Source organism: Crotalus tigris, unplaced genomic scaffold (assembly GCF_016545835.1).
Source record: "Crotalus tigris isolate CLP2741 ecotype Arizona unplaced genomic scaffold, ASM1654583v1 scf7180000017841.2860490, whole genome shotgun sequence".
NCBI lineage: Eukaryota > Metazoa > Chordata > Lepidosauria > Squamata > Viperidae > Crotalus > Crotalus tigris.
In genome coordinates, this window is record NW_024096667.1 from 385,939 (window position 1) to 406,469 (window position 20,531).

Below are 20,531 nucleotides of genomic sequence, written 5' to 3' on the forward strand. Positions count from 1 at the left end.
TGGGATCCCGTGATTAGTTCTTGAGGTCGTGGGTTGGGAAACCGGCAGAATTCCGCCACTTCCACTGTGCACTGGGGAATGAAATGACTCCCCCGTTGACCATATGCCCAGGGGGGAGGTTGGGGGACCTAATTGTAGTTCCAAGGCTAACCCCCCTTCTTGGGAGGTCTCTATCCTGGCCCTCTTTTGTGCCTTGGAAAACTCCTTTTCCAGAGCTTGGTGTCACCGGCTGGCCTGCTTTTCTGATCTCTTTGAAGCCTTGGTGGTAGATTTGTCCTTGCTTTTGGCTGCAGGCTTATCTGCGCTCACCAGGCCAGGAGAGATAGGATTCATTGGAGCCACTGAGGATGGTAAAGTGCCCTTTGTGGTAGACATAGACTCCTCCATTCTCTGATACTGAAGGAACATGATAGGGGCCCCCTGAGATGCAGAGAGTATTATCCACTGGATAAGGACAGGCGCACTAATGGGGACACCTGGAATCCAAGTAAGACTGCTGCGTGGATAAAAACAGACGCATTATAGGGGGCGCCTGGAACCCAGCGATATCTGTGTATGGATTAGAACAGACGTACGATGGGGGACACCTGAAATCCGGGAAGGGCTGCTATGGGTAAGAACAGGCACACTATGGGGTACGCCTGGAACCCGGATAAAACTTGTGAATGATTTGGAAACTTCCAATCTGATGAGTCAGAGTGAGCAGGACAGAGCCAGGAGACACTAAGTTTGCAAAGACTAATAGAGATAGCAAACCAAGGAAATGAGTCTAGATTGTTGTGAATTTCTATAACAACAACCTACTAAATTTGAAATTAAACAATTACAGTGAATTCTAAGTAGAACTCAATGTAAAGTGAAACTGATTACAGAAAATAAGATGGCAGCCGTCCCCTTAAATGGAGGCCTGCTTAGTGACGGTGGACCTGCAGTGCATCCTGGAAGACTGTCTGCCCAATTCTGCCTGCCCTGATTTAAACCTCATGAAAATTAGGAATAGTTATGAGGAGGAAGGAGCCCCTTCCTCCAAACACAATGAATGGAACCTTGCAAAATCTGGGATCACGTGGTCCAAGATGGCGGCCGCATGCAAAAGAATGGCCGCATCTACCTCGTGGAAGAAGACTGCTGAGTGCGAGAACTCCCTTGTTTTTGTAAAGGTCTGTCTCCTGAACTAGAACTTCAGCCAAATTGTTAACTTCAGTCAAATCTATTAACTTCCCCCCCTTCCGATGCCACCTATCAGCTGATCAGTGGTAGCAATCTGGCGCGCAAACGCTCCTACAGACTGAGAGACGGTTGTACAAGCCAAGCTACAGGGGCAATTAGAGGGAGAATATCAGCTTAATAAATCTTCGGAGCTGCAGCCGCAGCCTCCAAAAACTTAGATAAGGTTCCCTAATAGGAATCTGAGCACGTTGGAAAAACAAAGAGTCTCCCCCCACTTACAGCGTGATGAATCACTGGAGCTGCAGCCGCAAACTTCGATGGCAAGGGAGACCAAGCTGAGACTGGTTGGGAAAATAGCAGCCGCTATTCTACCAGTGTCTCAATTAATCAAGGGACCCTGGGCAAGAAATATTGAACAGGGTTGGAAGAGGGGAAGAAAGAAAATACGGAGATCCCTCCTGGACTTTCAGTTTCTGTTTTCCCCCCTTAAACAGAAATTAGTTGAAAATTTAGAATTTTATTATGTTCCTGAATGGATTAATTTATAATAGAAAAGCCAAATTCTATTGCTAATCACAGCACAGCTCAGCAACGGGGAAAAAAATCCACCAATGGAGACTGTACCTGTCTAAGAGCCAAACTTGCACGTCTGTCCTGGGCGAGATCAAGTCAAGACTGGGATCTCTATGGTCCAGGACGGGCGTGGCAACTTTGGCTGACTTGATCTGATTGGGCAGGAATACAGTCTAAACCCATTGGTGGATTCTCCATCTCTAGTGCTGGAGAATTGCCTCAACCATCCATCCACAGAGCCTTCCATGTCCCCTGGTGCTCCCCATAGTCTGTCTCCGATGTTCTCAGAACTGTCTCTTCTTTGTTGTCGGAGCTGGTGCCAGAGGGAGCCATCACACTTACCTACAATCTCGTCACTTGTAGCAAGAACAACCTGAACATAGAATATATTGTGTTCAAGCTTGGCAAAACATGTAATATGATATGATACTAAGCTGTGCCAGGGTCTTCCCCCATTTGATTTTAATACCTGATAAATTTATCATTTAAACATAGGGAAGAGGCTTGTGTTAATGGGAACAAACCACACTTCTCAAAATCGTGTCTTTGCAAAATTCTAAGGCTGTGAAAGCACCTTTGTTGTTGCTTGTATTAAATATTTAAAAAATGTAGAAATTCGTAATAGCATGCTTCATGAAGCACTTCAGAATACCGTGTACATCTTCACAATAGGAAAGTCTATGTTTTTCTTAGATGTTATAGAAAAACACAGTAGTCTCTATATAATTCTGGCTGACTTTATAAATTCTTAAGTCTTGTTCTTTTCTTTGTTATTTAGTCTATTGTGAGGGAGTGAAGAACTATCACTCATGCATTATTGCACTGATTTGTCATCTAGCAAAAGAGGTTGTTAATACTTTTCCATTGTTTTAAGTTTATTCAGCAATAATAGCATCATTCTAAAGAGATTATTAATTTCTCCCTTTTGGGGAAGTTGTTTATTCCAAATGTGAAGAGAATAAAAGAGCTGTATTTTTTTTAAAAAAGATTGAGATTGTATTGTTTTTAGAATCTGAGAATATCCCTGTTGTTTCAGTTTGGTTTGGATGTTGTAATTGAAACTATCTTTTGTCTTTAATTTCACACTTTACCTATACACACAACCAAATTAGCCCTCTCATCATGCAAAAAACAGGCACAATAATTTCTATAGTGCCACTGCAATTAAAGCAACAACAACTGCAGAATGCTCCCACACAATATAATAAGCCAAGGATAAATTTAGACTATTAGTACGTTTCACAGCAATATGCTCAGAGTTTTCTTTCATCTTGCATGGTATCTAATACACAGTCTGCAGATCTGGTGAATAAAGAGTGCATTTATATAATATTCCAATGAACAGACAGGCAATCCTACATTTGTGGGTAGCCAAATACATTTGAACTTCCATACACATATGACTAAGGCATAGCTGGGGATGCTTTACATGCAAGGGTGCACACACATACCCACCCTCCCTTTCTATTAAAGAGAAAAACTTTGTCTTATTAAAATAAAGACAGAAGATGAGAAGCAACCTTGAGTTCATTTCCTCTAAAAGCAACATCAAAATTAACTAATTCCAGGCGTCTGGAGGAATAAGTCTCAGATTAAAGAAATATATGAATATATGAACAGCTATCTCTGAAAGGATGGATTAAAATAGTTAAAAATATTATATAAAATTATTTTTTATTTTAATAAAAAATAAATTAAATTGTACTTCAGTCCAGCATTTTGTTATTTGTACCTTTGCTTTCTTACAAGATCAAAAATGCTGTGCCAATGTGAAATCACTTTAGAAATGAGTTGACTCTAAATTAGGAGTAGACCAGTATGTCTCCTAAGACATAAATATGTTCTTGGAAGTTTCTTAGAAACATCTGTCTGGCCATCTCTAAAATCAGAATACTTATTTTAATGGAATAACAGAATAACAAAGTTGGAAGAGACCTTGGAGATCTACTAGTCCAGGGGTATCAAACTGCCGACCCACAGGCTGGATGCATCAGGCTGAAACCATGCCCACCCCATTGCCGGCAATGGATAAAAAGTCACAATATGTCGTGACAAGTCACTTGACGTTGTGAGTTTGACACCCCTGTACTAGTCCAACCCCCTACTTGAGCAGGAAACTCTATACCATTTCAGGCAAACAGCTGTCCAACCTCTTCTTAAAAACCTGCAATGCTGGAGCACCACAACTTCTGGAGGCAAATCGTTCAGCTGATTATTTATTCTGTCTTGTTTGTTTGCTTGACTGATTATATCTTATTCTAGAAAAAGTTTGTTTTTTTCTTTTTCCTCCTTTAGCATAAACATCTCTCATTTTTGGTTTTATTCACTTTTTTCTGCTCAGATCCACATTTAAAATATTGGTATGGCACAGAAGCCTGAATGCCAATACACTGTCCATTCCTCTGCTAAATCCTCATAGGAATTATGCAAAATTTAAGATGTATTAATATTTCTGATTTCAGCAGTTCAGAAATAGCCAGCTTAAATGGAATAATAGAAGTTTAAATGTAGAAACCTATATATTACAACTCTGCAAAAACCTCAGGAGAAATTCTTTAGCGGGATTATAATCTGAACTGACTTCTGTGGTATATACAGTTATGATGATCGGTCTCTGAAATCACCATAATAAGCTTATTTTGTTGCTTATATCTTTGCTTTCTTATAAGATCAATAATGCTGTGCCTTATGCAATTTGAAACCAGTTTAGAGAAGAATTGACCCTAAATTAGGAGTAGACCAATGTTGTCTTGTGGTTCTGCCCAGAATCTTATATTTATCTCTATATTTTTTTATAAATACTTGTATGTTGTGAAGCCTAATTTAAACATCTATCTTCTTCGACACTGAATCCTCCCTCCCTCCTTCCTTCCCTCCCTCCCTCCCTCCTTCCCTCTCTCTCTTTTTCTTCTGAAAAAAGAAGGGGGTTATTTTTCTAGCCACATATCTCAGCAACACAGGCCCCAAAAAGTGATCTTATAGATTTTATTTTATTTCATTTCATTTCAAAAGGTGAATTTTTAGCAAGAATTAAGTAGCATTAGAACATTTGGTGCTCTTCAATGTGAAGTAAACCATTCCAATTCTGCCTTAGTTCACTAATTCCAAGAATGTGGACATTCAGTTTTAATATTTTGTCTTTGACAATATCACTTTGCCTTGGTTCACAGTTCTCACATTTTTCTGACATTCCATGTACCATGATTCTAAATATTTTTGCAACATCAAACTTTTCTTAATAATTAAAGGTGCACAGTTTTAATGGTGAAACATCTTGATCCCAAAAATCCATTTTGTAGCTCAAAAAATGACTGTTCTGAATAGGAAATGGGACATTTCTGTATGGAATTTGCTTTTTTGTGCAATTAGTTGGATAGCTAGCTATACAGTTATTTTCATTAGACTTTAGGGTATAGCGATCATAGGACTATTATTGGGTTACAAAACTAAAACATCAGCAGTACAGCAATATAAAGCACATAGCAAAAACATAACAACATTATCATTAACGTAAAATTAAAACAGTACCTTGATAACAATTAGCAACTGCAAGAATGCTATATTAATACATTAAGAACACTCAGAAGTGTTCCGTTGTGACCAACTTCCAAAAGGTCAGCAGGGCTGGAAAAGCTCAAACCTCCTACAGGAGGCTATTCCACAAAACATAGGTCATGACAGAGAGGCATCTTCTCCTAGCCTTAGCAACCTTAATTTCAAAGTAGTGACAGCAATTTATATAAAAGAGATAAAAGAGAATATATCAGAAATTAAATTAGGATTATTTATTTTCAAAAGAGCAACTGACAACAGCGGAAATTCTTATCAATGATTACACTAATTAAAAAAAAATAGGTCAAGCATTTGAAAATGCAAAAGTGGGGCAATTGCTGAACTAATTGCCAAATCCCGCCCCCCTTCCTTTTAATTATGATTAAAAAAAAATCTGGATCCCAAAGGACAAGATTTGAAACAGGTCATCCAAAAGCACAAATAATCTAATCTTCTGTGATTGATTTCATGAGTTAACATATTCTGAAACATTTTTATATGCTTATATTGCAAGATAAATACAATCTACAGGGATATGAACAAAGCTTTGAAGGCGGGGAAGCGACTTGCTGACTGAGTCACTAAAAGTTCCAATTTGTTTCAGGACTGTCATATGACATAGTGATAAAGAGAGACACTGCCAAGGGAATGGTCAGTGAGACAGCACAGCCTGAAACTGGAAGGTACTGTAGGTGGGGCAACAGGCTCAGAAGAGACTCTTTCTACTTTCTCAGACTGCAAAGCAAACAGGATTTGTGTGCGTGTGTGTGTGTGGTGAGGAGAATTGTACTTTCAGACTTGAAAAATCATTTCAATGTAGCTTTACAATAATATAAAATTAGCTCCTCTGGTTATGATTCCAATCTGGTTTACCGTGCAAGGACAACATCCATCTTGCAAGTCTCAAAGTACAATTTTCTCTACCCCCTCCCCATCTGCTTTACAGCTTGAAAAACTAGGGAGAGTGTCTTCTATGCCTATTTCCCCACCTACTATCCAGTTGTAAGCTATGCTGTCTCTTTTCTGCCTCTTCCTTTGGCAACATCTCTTCGCCCAATCACGTGATTATATATTTAATTTATATGTATACATATAAATTAAATTGGCAACATCTCTTTCCCACACGTGATTATATATTTAATTTATATGTATAAATATACATATGCAGGTCTTGGTGTATTCAGGTCTTTTCCTGTGTAAGATTGAGAGTATCTTGGTGACGTTTGGACGAGGTCCCACTCATCATCTTCAGGCTGGGGTCTTCGGCTTCATGCTTGTGCGAGCAAAGTCTGATCGGAGCTGCCGTCTCTCTGTATATATTGGTGGGTGGGTGTGGAGTGCTGGCTTAGTTGCTGTAGGTGGATTGGCTGGCTGTGTTGGAGTTATTATTTGTGAATTGTTTGGCTGTTTTGTAACATCCTGAGTAGTTGAGGTGCTGGCTGTGTGCCCATTAGTCTTTTGTGTTGTAATGACCTGGGTAATGGGTTGTGTGATGACATCCTGAGACCTAGTGTAGTGATATCCTGAGTTCTGTGTTGTACCATCCTGGGTGGTTGGCTGTGTTGTAACATCCTGAGCTTTAGCGTTGTAGCCTCCTGAGTTCTGTGATGTGATGTCCAGGGCTGAAGGCTGTGAAGTAACATACCGAGCTTTGGTTTGGCTCTGAGTTTGCGGTCTAGCTCTGTGTTCATGATGTGTGTCCATTTGCTTTGTGTGGGGGTTGGAGGGAGGTGCAGCAGCTGGTGATGTTGTCATGGTTTGGCTTCTGGATGGTGGTTGCATTTTGTCTGAGGGATGGGTTTGGGCTTGGGTTTGGGTCTGGTGAGGATGAATGGTGGTGGTGTACTGTGTTGTTCTGGGTCCGGTGTCAGTTTTTGTGGGTAGGACTTGTTTGTTGATTAGGGCTAGTTTCCAGATGTCTGGTAGGCGGAAGTTATCATCACGTTTATTCATGTTGTGGGGGTGTTTTTCTGTTTCGATGGCTTCCATAATTATTCTCTTGTTGTGGTATTCAGTTTCGGAAATTAGTTTGGTTCTTTCAAAATCAATTTCATGTTCTGTAGCTTTAAGGTGCTGGAAGAGGGAAGAAGTTTTTTCTTTTTTTCTGACTGCGTTCTTGACTGTGTTCTTACAACACAAAAGACCAATGGGCACACAGCCAGCACCTCAACTACTCAGGATGTTATGAAACAGCCAACCAATCCACAAACAATAACTCCAACACAGCCAACCAATCCACCTACAGCAACTAAGCCAGCACTCCACACCCCCCACCAATATATACAGAGAGATGGCAGCTCTGATCATACTTTGCTCGCATAAGCACGAAGCCGAAGACCCCAGCCTGAAGATGACAAGTGGGACCTTGGCGAAACATCACCAAGATACTCTCAATCTTACATGGGAAAAGACCCGAATACACCAAGACCTGCATACCTATACCCGTGAAAATCTATGAAAACAAATATCCATATGGATATACATATAAATACACACACACACACACACACACACACATTTTATTATAAAATATAGTCATGCTGCCCTGCTAAGCACAAATTTAGAGAACCTTGCAGCCAGGAGATATTTTAGAATATTTTTCTCTGCAAAAACATCTGTACTAACAATTTTTAAATCAAAGGCACAGCATTATGTCTTCCCTGAAATTAAATTAATCTCAGCACAGTGAACTAAAAGAGCATGTTTCTAATTAGTGATACTGCATAAGGGAAGAATTCCATTCAATCCCTAGGTAGCATCAAAATCTTTAACCAGTGTATTTAATTTTTGTGGTAAGTGATTGACAAATGGTTGTTTTAAGAAATGAAGCAATTAGCTCACAGATTTAGTTACTGAAACTGATTTGTATCAGAAAAAGCGAGTTCATCTGTTTTACTGCCTCAGACAATGTGTTTAATGGCATTTTGGCCCCAGTGAAGTAGCTGATATCTGAGCAACATTAAAAATTCAATCATTCTCCACAAAACATAAAATGCCTACTGTTCTGTAACAGCATCCTGATAAAGCAAATGTGCTGCCATTGTTTGACTATAGGAAGCACATACATCCACAACGTGAAATGAATATAGCATACAATCTGAACATTTAAGAAAGAAACCCCTGTAGGTCCATTTTTGTCTCCAGTGATATATTTATCTAGAGAGAAAGAAGAAAATAGAGTCTGAAATTTAATCCATAGCTGAGAAACCTACAGCCCAAAGGTCATATACTTTTCCTAAAGTCCTTTAAGCAAATCTCTATTTCCCCCCCACACACTCACACAAATTGTCCCATCAAAATTTGGTAGAAAATAATCCTATAATGGAAGGATTGCCATCAGTTCATTTTTTTAATAAGAAATATAACCAAAAAAAGCAAAGTGTATGATTGTCTTAACTGCTCTCCTCAGGAATCCAAGCCCAACTCAACTAAGGTCACATCAATCCAATCACTTAGTGCTTTAGAAATAAAAACCACAAGATTCAGAAATAGCTGTTCTTGAAAGGCTGTCTACTCCTGGATTAGTTAACAAGAAACATATGATTTGGTTTCTCTTTGGAGGAAACAGAAAGCAAATGTTAAAATTTTATATACAAGTACACTATCATTAAATAGCGCCATCAAAAAATCTCCGCCATCCAGCAAGTGCCATTTCTACCTTCTACCTATAAAAGTGGGCATTTTACTGTTGGGAAAATATTATAGTCGTAGAAAGGAATAGTGCCAATTAATTTACAAACTATAATACTTTCCTTTTAAATAGTAATTTTATTAATGATTATAATCACAATAGTAAAAAATAATACAAGTTAAAAGAATAGAAAGAAAGAGTAGCAGGTGAGAAAAAAAAGATAAAAGTACCAGAAATAACATATCTATTTCAACTTTGATCAAATGAACCAATTTTATATTCCTTCCTTTTACAAGAGTCTTTAAAACTTTAATACATTTCTTTTGAAAAGAAAATATAACCTGTCATTTCTACATCCACTTTTGACTCCATCTTGATCTTATCAGATAATCCCTTCTCTCCCAGAACTTTAAACCCACCAGAGACCACTGCCTTGTAGTCTCTTCACAAGGTGAAAATATATGGACCATTTGTAAAGGGCTTGTTTGGCGAGGAGTTACAAAGAGATGGTCTATCCCCTGGATCTTCATTCTTCGCCGCAGATACCATTTCTTCCTCTGGAAGCCCCACCATAAGCCTTCCTTATGATATGGAGAAGAACTATTGGGAATAATTCAGCAGTTAAAAGTTGGAGCCTTCTTCCTTGCTGGTGATGAACAATGCACGTAATGGGAATGACTTGTGTGTTACATTTTAAGAGATTTCCTGGAATATTTCACTTGGAATGGAAAGAGACCTCTTCGGGTCTCAAAGTCACATGATTGGCATTTTAGGACTTGAGGCTGTAGCTAGATATATTCCAAGCATTTAAAAACAGTTAGTTCTTACCTTATGACTGCAATTGGGACTGGCAATTCAATCACTATGTAACACAGTCATTCAATGAAAAATTATACGACTACACCAGATTTACATCAGTTACGGCCAGCTTCTCTATTGATTTTGCCTTTCAGAATCTGGCTGTGAAGCTACATTTGCTTTGTGCTATTGTAACTTCAAACGGTCACTAAACAAGATAACTCTTAATCAAGAGCTCTCTGTGTCATCTGCTACCATTAGTGTCAGGTGTAGATCCTGTTTGTTCTCATTAGTTAATAAGATGGACCAAATGTTTACAACTGCAGGTCCTTGCCTGTGAAATAAAATTATAGACTATATTTACACAGTCATCTAAACATCTCCAGTACTTGTGGATATAGCTACATGCTACTATATTTATGCTGCTTAAGAAAGTATATGGACATGTTCTATTGCAAAAAAATATTGGTCTAAGATTCATAGATGGTTAGAAAAGAATGGTGAAAATCCAGATGAAATTTAAATCAGAACTGTTCCTGTTAGGTATATTAAGACCTAATTATGGCAAAGAAAATGATTATTTAATATTACATGTATTAACAGCTGCAAGAATAGTATTCGCCCAATTTTGGAAAAATGAAATCTACCTCAGACCAGATTATAATTTTGAAAATCCTAGATTGTGCAGAAATGGACAGATTAACGTTAGAGATGAAGGAAAAAGAAGATTCAATCTTCTATAAAACCTGGGGAAAATTTTATCAGTGGGTTGAAACACGTTAGAATAAGAAGAGATTTTAGAGCTTTATTATATTAAGTATTAAGCTTGATGATTGGAAATAGTTGTTATGCTATCAACTATGTTAATTATTTAAAGGAATATTACTATTTTACCAAATGTCAGTTGTAACTATACTGATTTATTCTTAAAAATGTCTAGTATTATATAAACAATAATACTCAATATGAAGACCCGGACGACAGCTTGTTTGCTGAATTACGTATTTACTGTAGTTATCCACACCCTGTCCCCTTTATCCTGATTTCCCTGTCCCCGCACAGATCCCACCTTTTCTCTACCCATATAAAAGCTAATAAAATATATTTTAAAAAAAGAAAGTAAAAATAATCCAACAAAGTAGGAAATTGATGGTTTACATAATTCTTTAAAATGTTGATTGACTTTTTAAAGCATCTAATTTATTATTGAAACAGATTTTTGGAATGGACTTTCAAGACTCTTCCCCTAAGATAGATCATTAATCAACAATCTAAAATCGGAAGACATTGGAGTACAGGTTACTTTTTTTTTACAAGAAACTCCATAATAGCAAGTGTTCCTTAATCACAATAAGGAAGGCTGAAGTGCTGTCATACCATCCACCATTTTATGACTGTAGAAATGTGCTGTCAGTTTCCAAGAATAGCCTCAGGATGGACACTTCTGTTACAACCCATTACATTATTTTAAAGATGTATATCCTTATCAGAGTTCTGCAGTTTCCATAAATTGTTCCTTCAGAAATGCATTATCTGAACAACAAAGATTTCATACCATGGGGCTTGCAATCAGCAATAAGATATAATGAATCTACATTAAGAGATCATAAGTATGCCAGACTTCAAATTATATCTTAGAATAGAACTTAATATATTTCTTAGAATATTTCATAAAATAGGAGAGGGCAATTTTCCCTTCATTTTATATTTCTTGACTCATACCCCCTACGTATATATTTTGATGCCAGCCATATCTAATTTGAAACCAATTATACTTTCAAACCAAGAATGTTCCCCTAAATATCTTAGCACTGTATATCTTCTCAATGAAACTTTTTCAAGAAAACAAAAATATCATTTTTTGAAATTGTTCATAAGGCAATTCAGATAGATAGATAGATAGATAGATAGATAGTCAGACAGACAGACAGATAGATAGAGTCAGACAGACAGACAGAATCTGTTACAGTTTATAGGCCTTGATCCATTCCCCACTCAACCATCCAAGGATTTTGTGGGACTCTGCCCTCAAACTCCATAAAAAATGGTGCCTCTTCTACAGGCTAGCGACAATAGTACCTGCTTGCAGAACAACACAAGATTTCCATGAAACACCCTTTGTAGGAAAGCTGAGTCTCATATAGCATCATATTAGTCAGAACTCTCTAAAAAAAAAAAAAAAGTTGGGTGCTGCTGCGCCCTGGAGGTACTGAGTGTTGCAAGTCCAAAGAGTGCTGCACACCGGTAGTTTCTGGGTAGATAGATAGATAGATAGATAGATAGATAGATAGATAGACAGACAGACAGACAGACAGACAGGAGAGAGAGGGGGGATAGATGATATAGATATCCTGTAATAATTCAACAACTTCCTAGAATTTACAATAATTCCTCCTTTGCAATATTGAATTTATAATCAATATAGCTGGCTTGAATGAAGGAATTTGCATTCATAGAAATCAAAAAGGACACCAACGATTTCTGTGCAAAACAAATAAAATCTTGCAAAAAAACCCTTTAGGATAAAAAGTTGTATAAAATGCTTCCATTAAAAATGTTTTTATAAAAAAATAGCACCTGTTTTTAGTCAGCAAAGGGCTTAAGCAAGAACTGAGGACATCTTTGGAATCTGCTCTTTGCAACTTTCTCTGAACTTTCAGCTCATAGCCTTTTCTAAAAATCTAGACTGAGAAATTGTAGAAGGTATGTGAGAATCAAAGGTTTTTTTTGTTAATATGAATACTTTTATCTTTGGGCTGTATCTTACAACTTTATTTGCCAGTTATATGGCAGTTTAACCCCTGCATTTGCTATAAAGATACAAACTTGGCAGCAAATGGCAGCTATTAAATATATTGCCTTGAATGTGACATAAACACTATAAGCAGGTCATATGCATGCAACAGATCTGGTAGTAAGTCAAAAAGTCCAAAGGAGAAATCCAAACACATAGGTATCTTAAACAGAATATTGTCATAGTTGGCACAATAGGAACCAGGTGGAAAGAGATGTATTTTGAATTCAAATTTGAAATTAAATTGTATACAAAGAATATGTAACAAAATATTAATGTGGCATATCTCCTCCCTCCTTCCCTATATTCACACCTATTTGATTCATGAATTTAAAGTGTCTATAGTTACAAACTATGCTAAGAAGATCAAGTTGAGGACAAAATGAAAACCAATAGATTTTAGAATGATTATTAAAGATAAACACTGCCCTGCTGCAATCCTATATAAGAGGCAGCACGTCTATTATCGTAACATATTAGAACAAAGACTAACAGGGTTGTTAGGGACTTTGGAGGTCTTCTAGTCCAGGGGTAGGCAACCCAAAACACTTAAAGGGCCACTTGGACCCGTTTCCCACCAAAAACAAAACACTGGGAGCCGAAAAACCATTTTGATATCTAAAATGAAGATAACACTGCATATATCCTTTTTTACCTTTATTATAGGTGTGTGTGTGTTTGTGTGTGTGTATGTATGTGTGTGTGTGTGTCTATATATGTATATGTATGTATGTATATATATACACACACACACAGGTAAAAAAGGATATATGCAGTGTTATCTTCATTTTAGATGTCAAAAGGGTCTCTCTCTCTCTCTCTCTCTCTCCCTCTCTATCTGCCCTTGGTCTGCCACTCCTCTTCCCCCGCTCTCTTTCTTTCTCTCTCTCTCTCTTTCCCTCTCTCTCTTTCTCTCTCTCTCTTTCTCCCCCCCCCTCTCCTATCTGCTGCTCACCTGACAAGCTTCAGGCTGTTGTCCAACAAGATCAGGGGTAGGCAACCTCGGCTCTTTTATGACTCATGGACTTCAACTCCCAGAATTCCTGAGTCAGCCTAGCTGGGCTAGCTAGCTCTCTTCTGCCCTTCCTGCTTCCTGCAGAGATGCAGTGAAGGGAGGAGTTCCGCCCAGTAAGCTTTTCAGCTCCTCGGAGAACACTGTGAGTGCACTCTCTTTTACACACACACACAAAAACACAAACACAAAAACACACACACACACAGAGAGAGAGAGAGAGAGAGAGAGAGAGAGAGAGAGAGAAGCAGGGAAGCGCAATTCCTCTCTCTGTCTCTGTCTCTCTCTGCAAAGGCAGAGGAGGCTGGGAGCCACAGGGGAAGGCTCAAAGAGTCGCATGCGGCTCCGGAGCCGCAGGTTGCCAACCTGTGTTCTCGTCCAACCCTCTGATATACTATACATCTAGGAGCTGTATATAATCATACATAGAAGACCTTATACCATTCTGAACATACTGTATGGTTATCTAAACTCTTCTTGAAAATTTCCAGGGGCAGAGCACCCACAACTTCTGGAGGCAAGCCATTCACTGATTAATTATTCTCACAGTCAGGAAATTTCTCCTTAGTTCTAGGTTGACTCTCTCTTTAAAGATTTTCCATCTATTACTTCTTGTCCTGCCTTCAGGTGCTTTGGAGAGTAAGTCGGCCTTCTCTTCTCTGTGACAGCCCCTCAAGTATTGGAAGACATCATATCACTCTTAGTCCTTTTCTTCATTAGACTAGACATACCTAGATTCTGTTTAGCCTCCAGATTCCTTATCATCTAGAGCCTCTGCATCTTTTTGATATCATGGTGATCAGAACTGGACGCAGTATTCCAAATGTGGTCTTACCAGTGCAATATAAAGCAGTACTATCACTTCACATGATATTGATACTATCCCTCTGTTGATGCACCCTGAGAGTGCTTTTGCTTTTTTGGAAACTGCAGCATACCACTGGCTCATGCTTAAATGGTCACTTAGGACACCTAAATCCCTCTACTGTCATTAATGATGAGCCCGGTGCCACTTATTCTATACCTATGCATTTGTTTTTTTCTATCCTAAGTGTAAGACTTTTCTCACCACTCAATAGCATTGTTGGATAGGGCCCATTGTTCAAGTTTGTCAAAATCCTTCTTTATTTTGAGTTTGTCTTCTAAATTGTTGGCTATTCCCTCCAGCTTGGTATTCTCTGCAAATTTGTTGAGTTCCCGTTCTATTCCCTCATGTAAATCATTTATGAAGATATTGAAGACTACTGGGCCTAACTCAGAACTTAAAATACCACATTGCATGCTTCCCTCCATTTAGAGGTAGTCCCATTAAGAAGTACATATTGAGACCAATTGGACAGTGAATTTCAAATCCATCAAATGGTGATGCTGTCTATTCCACATTTTTCTATCTTACCAAAAAATAGGTTTTGTTAAATGTCTTTTTAAACTATGTCAAGAACATTTTTCTGATCCACTAATTTAATCACTTTGTCAAAGAAGGCAATCAGATTTGTCTGGCATGATCTGTTTTTAATAAGCCCATGTTGGCTTCCATTGATAGCTTTGCTTGTTTCTAGGCTACTTGATTACCTTTTCCAGGATTTTCCCAGGTATTGATGTCAAGCTGATTGGTCTGTAGTTTCCTGGATCCATTTTTTCCCCTCTTTTTGAAGATTGGAACCACATCACCTCTTTTATAGTCCTGTTAGTTCCCTGGTGCTCCAGTATTAGATGTGGTAAGAAAAATTATTTGAAGAATAAAATATTTTTTTACCTCTTGAAGCTATAGAAGCAACTCTGTTTATATGATGATGGGTTGATCTGCTTCCATGATTTGTAGGAAACTGTTAACCAAGTACTATAATTAATTTCATCAAATTAAGGTTTGATGCAAAATATTTTGGAGAAGTGTTGTAGCTGCACAATAATCATGTAATTATCAAAGATTTTAATTACAGAAGAGATTCTCCTTTTTTAACACCAGCAATTGTGTATGCACTCTTATAGCCATCTCATCAGAACTGTTAAATAGAAATGAAATAGTTTTCAAAGGGATCGAGAAAAGAATGCCACTGCAATATTCCCAAAATAGAGATGGTTCTTTACTGGCAATTACATAAAAAGAAGAGTGATATGTAAAAGTAAAAAAATCTTCAGATAATTTTATATCTTGTGAAATAATTAAGGAATAAGATCTTTCCAATTCTTATCTCACCTCAGTTTTGTCAAAATAGTGTTCAAAGCCTGATATTAAGCCATATATAAAGCTATATTAGACCATTCCTAGTCAGCTGGACTAGGGATATTTATTTGGGATATTTACTATATGGATATCGGTAATCATTTCTACTTTTCGTTTGGCAGAAAAGTGTTTCAATGCTGTGCTAGCAGATGCTAAGCTACATAAAGACATGTTTCAATTAACTGTCTAGATCAGCTTGTCCCAAGCTAAATAATCTTTTGAAAAAAATGTACTACAAACACACCAACTATCACTAGCAACAAGGGGATACCAGGTGGAGGAGTGTGCCTTAATAAGAACTTCTTGTGAAGCTCTCTTTTGGCTCACAACAGAACACAAACCATGTAAACACAGAGTCATACTGTCAGTTAAGCTTATAACCAGCCAGTACAAGCAAATATGTTTTTGTTAAATATAAATAGACTTCACTGATTGACTGCCTCAGGCAGTAAATGTTCAAAGTTATGATAATGATGAAAAAGTAAGTTTGCAACCAGTGCCTGAATTTATGAACTCTGCAGTGTATCTCTTCTCTCTCTCCACCATATATTTGCCAGTATGGTTGGTTACTATGTGTGATCCTGTTTCTGGCCCATTTTTTTTTTCTTTTTTTCCCCTCCTCACAGAGTGGAGAGATTGCCTAAATATGCAACCTCTTCCTAAGGTACCTTCTTCTACAGGGCAATACTTCCTTAAAAAAGCACTAACTACAGGTCAACAAACTCAGCTTGATCTTAATTAACTAGATGGCTGGCAGCTGCTGCCTATAACTGACAATACTAATCCTGATGAAAGCAACTCAGCAGCTCCCCATATAGCTTTCAGTTAAGTCTGTCTGGATTATTGCATGTTTTTTTCCCTAGAGCAGTAGAAAATCTAATACAAATAAGTTTGATCTAAAGTAAAGTTATTGAACATTTTGGATTTGTTTTCAAAGAGGTTTTAATCTGAAATATGCAAATGGGAAAAGGCCTGGTCACATATACCAAACTGTGTACATTTACTAGTGATCTACTGCATAATGCAGATTTGAGGCAAACTCATTTTTTTCAAGGCAGACTTGAGCCTCAGTATCCATTCACTGTAGAATGTTACACTTGCATAGAATTAAACTGTATTCTGTGCTATGAACATTGCTGCAACCACCATTCTGCAGAATAAAAACAATATTATTCAGATAGATCACTACCTAAAGCAGGGTAGGAAATGAAATCTAAGAAAACTAAACAAGAAGATAGCATCAAAAATAATGACAAGATAAAGTTGCATTCCACATATTTAATCTTATCTTCATAAAGAACGAAGGCAGAAAATGTAATCTTGGTATATATCCTTATTTGGAAGTACAGGATATCCCATTGTGTCTAGTAAATGCATTACACATGTATTAAAGTATTCTGCTTTTCTCTTTAAATATAGTGACAGAAGATCATATAACTATATAGAGAATCTGCTAACGTATTCTAAAAAACTGAAAAGTGGTATTTGAGTTGTCCGGACTAAATAAAAAAGGTAAAGGAGTTCCTGTGGATTTTACTCTGCTAGTCGTTGCTGACTATAGGGAGCAGTGCTCATCTCCATTTCAAGACACTGAACCAGCGCTGCCTGAAGATATTTCTGCAGTCATATGGCCAGCATGATGTTATGGAGTGCTATTACCTTCTCACCGAAATGGTACCTATTTATCTACTCACATTTGCATGCTTTCAAACTGCTAGGTTGGCAGAAGTTGAGGTGAGAACAGGAACTCACCCTGTTTCAGGATGCTCGGGTCTCAAATCTGGGCTGCTGGCTTTCTAGCCAACAAGCCCAGCTTCTTAAACACTGAGCCATCATGCCACCCCAAATGAGGACTACCTATTCTTAAATAAACTACAAATAGTAACAACCAGTTCCAGAGTTTAACAGGGATGTGGATATTTATTTCAAAAACTATCCTCTAGAACAAGAGGATAAACATTGGAAAATTTATCAAATGAGAATTAGATGATTAAAATGACAAGCTTGTGACTCACTGTATACAATAGCTTTTGATATATGGGAAATTCCAATGTAAAGAGTTCCCTCATTATAGCTTCCATGGATTTTACAGAGGCTTAAGAAGCCAAGAAAGCTGGCTACCATTTAGAAAATTGTCTAATAAAAGCCATGGCATTCATATAGACACCTTGGCCACCAAATAATTAAACTATAAATAAAGGAGGATAAGAATGCACTTTCCCCAAGGAAACCTTCCCATATCCCTTTTGATTTTAAAGAACTTCTAAAGTAAGTTCTAGAAAAGAAATAAAAAGGCTGCAGTTATCAGTACTGTAGTTTGAAGCCATAAGAACCAGAGGAAAAAAATTCTGATTGACTGTTGAGTGCTAAAAAAATGGCAATAAACAGATTGTTGGCAAAAACTGTTGTGTGGCATATATGAGTTTAATTATAAATTAAATTTGTTTACAAATTAAATGAAGGGAAAGTATTTCAAATATAGGTTTATGAAATGTATTTAGTTTGGGAACTTAGTTAGCAATTTTCATCCTAAACATGGACTATAAAATCTGTGGAGAATAATTTTTCAATTCTGTAATGCTAAAGAAGTTTCCAAATAATATGACACAACATTCAGGGGCAATTGTGCAACTGAAAAACTTCCCTAAATCCAATTCTTGCTCTGCTTATGTCATCCTTCTAAAAACAGTTTCTCACCTTATCCCTGGTTCTACATCTTTCTATTATTTTAGTTCCTTTATACTGTGATGGCAACTGCAAAGATTGCTAAGATGCCCCTTATAAAAGCAAAAATAAAAAAAATCAAAAAAATCTGAGGACTTTTTTTTTTTGTTTGTTCCTGAAGCACTTATTAAACTGGATTACAACCACAGCAGATCTGCCTTGGGCTGCTAAAAAGGAAATTGAACATTAATTGCTGCATTTGAGTGCTTTTTCCTGCACAATTATCTATAATAATATTACCATAAAGGCTCCATAAAAGATGGAGCTCACTATGTCCAATCTACTAAGAATATAAACACATTCACCTACAAGTAGTATCCAATTATAATGTATCCAATTGTTCATCTAGGCACAAGGGTGCAAAAATTGGGTAATTTGTTGGTGAAGCTTATAAGCTTATCCTAGAGATGTACTCATTGTCAAGCCCCTGGTGTGGGCCTTCCATTGCCAGCACCCTGGAAAACCGGGGGAGGGGCCACGGAAGAGACCAATCAAATTGTTGCATGCTCACCTGTCTCTGTTTGCCTTCCAGGAGGGGCCCTGGTAGAGGGGGCCGCCTGTCAAGCCCCTGGGCTTGCCATGGGCCGGGAGATGGGAAGCATGCAGCCAGACGCCAAAGGTGCTGTCCTCAGAGGAGACAGAAGCCAGGAACACTCCTCCTACCAGCTTGACAAGGGACTAGATAAGCAGGAGGAGGGAGGGATTGTGCCTTACCTTGGCTGCGTCTCCCTTCCTCCAGCTGCCTCGTTATCAGAACAAATGGCTGGGACTGCAGAGGCTCTGTGGGTGTGTCTGGAGGGGGAGAAAGGGTGGTGCACTACGCCTATTATCCATATGGTCCGGATGCTGGCTTGCTACGTGGGGTGGGGTTGATGGGTGGAGCACAACTATGTAAAGCACTGGGAGCAATTCACTCCCACTGCTGACTTTTCTTTTGCATTAAAGTTTGCTAGTCACCTGTTCCTTCTGTGTTTGGAGTTTATCAGCAGCTGGCAGAGGACAGCTGACACTCATTTTATATTCAGAAACTTCCTGCAACATAAACCTCAAGAGAAAGACTGGATTTATATATGTTGGGAATGTAATCAGTGAATGAATTTTAGCTTCTGAATTTGAATCTGGATTTTTTTTTATTCCTCTCTATTCTCCATTCAAGTGGGTTATAATGCCTATAGCAGTGCAGAAATATCATTAATGCAGATAAAATGACACAGCTATAGCTGAATAATACTTGCACAATTATTCTCCTACTCCCTCCATTATCCAATACCACAATCATCCAATAGGTAAATGAAATTTCCTCTGAATTATTATTTGGCCTGTATTAAAGGTATCTAGTCCTGCTTAGAAAGCCAAGTGATTGAACTTCATCAGAGCTTAGAAAGCATCTGTATTAAAAAAAAATGGAGAAATGAATAAATATTTATGTTGGTACCTATTGTCATCATCAATCAAATATTTGTTGAAAGAAAGCTGCATGACGTAGGTTTGTGTGTGTGTGTATGTGTTCGGGTACAGTTGATATGAGTAGTATTAGTAAATAGAGTCCTTAAGTAGTGCCATAATAATATCCATGTCATTTTTCTTTAGTTCATTGTAATGTTATGGTTTCCACTGGATTCCATGTAGGGGAGATTAATTATACTGACATCCATTAAAACACAAACTCTCATGTTATTTGAAGAAATGAAATAGTATGAACATTACAATATCAAACTATCATTTAATGCTGCAGTCTTTGCTTCTAAGGAAACCAAAGCTGTGCGTAGTTGAATATGTATTTTGGAATTCAAAAATGCAGGTTTTAAACTCAGAGTAATGATAAATAGAATTCCATTTTACTAAATATAAAATTAAATGAATCTAAGTGTTGTTAAAAAGAAGAAATAAATGAGGATACAAGAAGCAACTAATGTGGCAGAGATATGCAAAACCTACTGGTTTAAGAAAGGAAAGTTGGAGAGAATGCCAGCACACTCAGTTAAAGGGGTTAAACTTTAACTACAAAAGGTTTTGTATGAAGTAGATTATATAGATTCCTTTCAGTTGGGTT

At 37.7% G+C, this 20,531-nt stretch overlaps 1 protein-coding gene across 12 annotated transcripts in view; it reads right to left on the reverse strand.

The window, feature by feature from the left end:
• LRRC4C (leucine rich repeat containing 4C) overlaps positions 1–20,531 on the reverse strand; it is an 817,554-nt gene that overhangs the window by 32,794 nt on the left and 764,229 nt on the right. The window contains exon 1 of one of the 12 annotated variants that reach the window (XM_039343319.1): positions 18,990–19,082. The exons of the other annotated variants lie outside the window; for them this stretch is intronic. The gene's annotated coding sequence lies outside the window, so the exon portion shown is untranslated. Of the gene's footprint in view, positions 1–18,989; positions 19,083–20,531 lie in introns of those variants that run through there. 12 annotated transcript variants of the gene reach the window in all.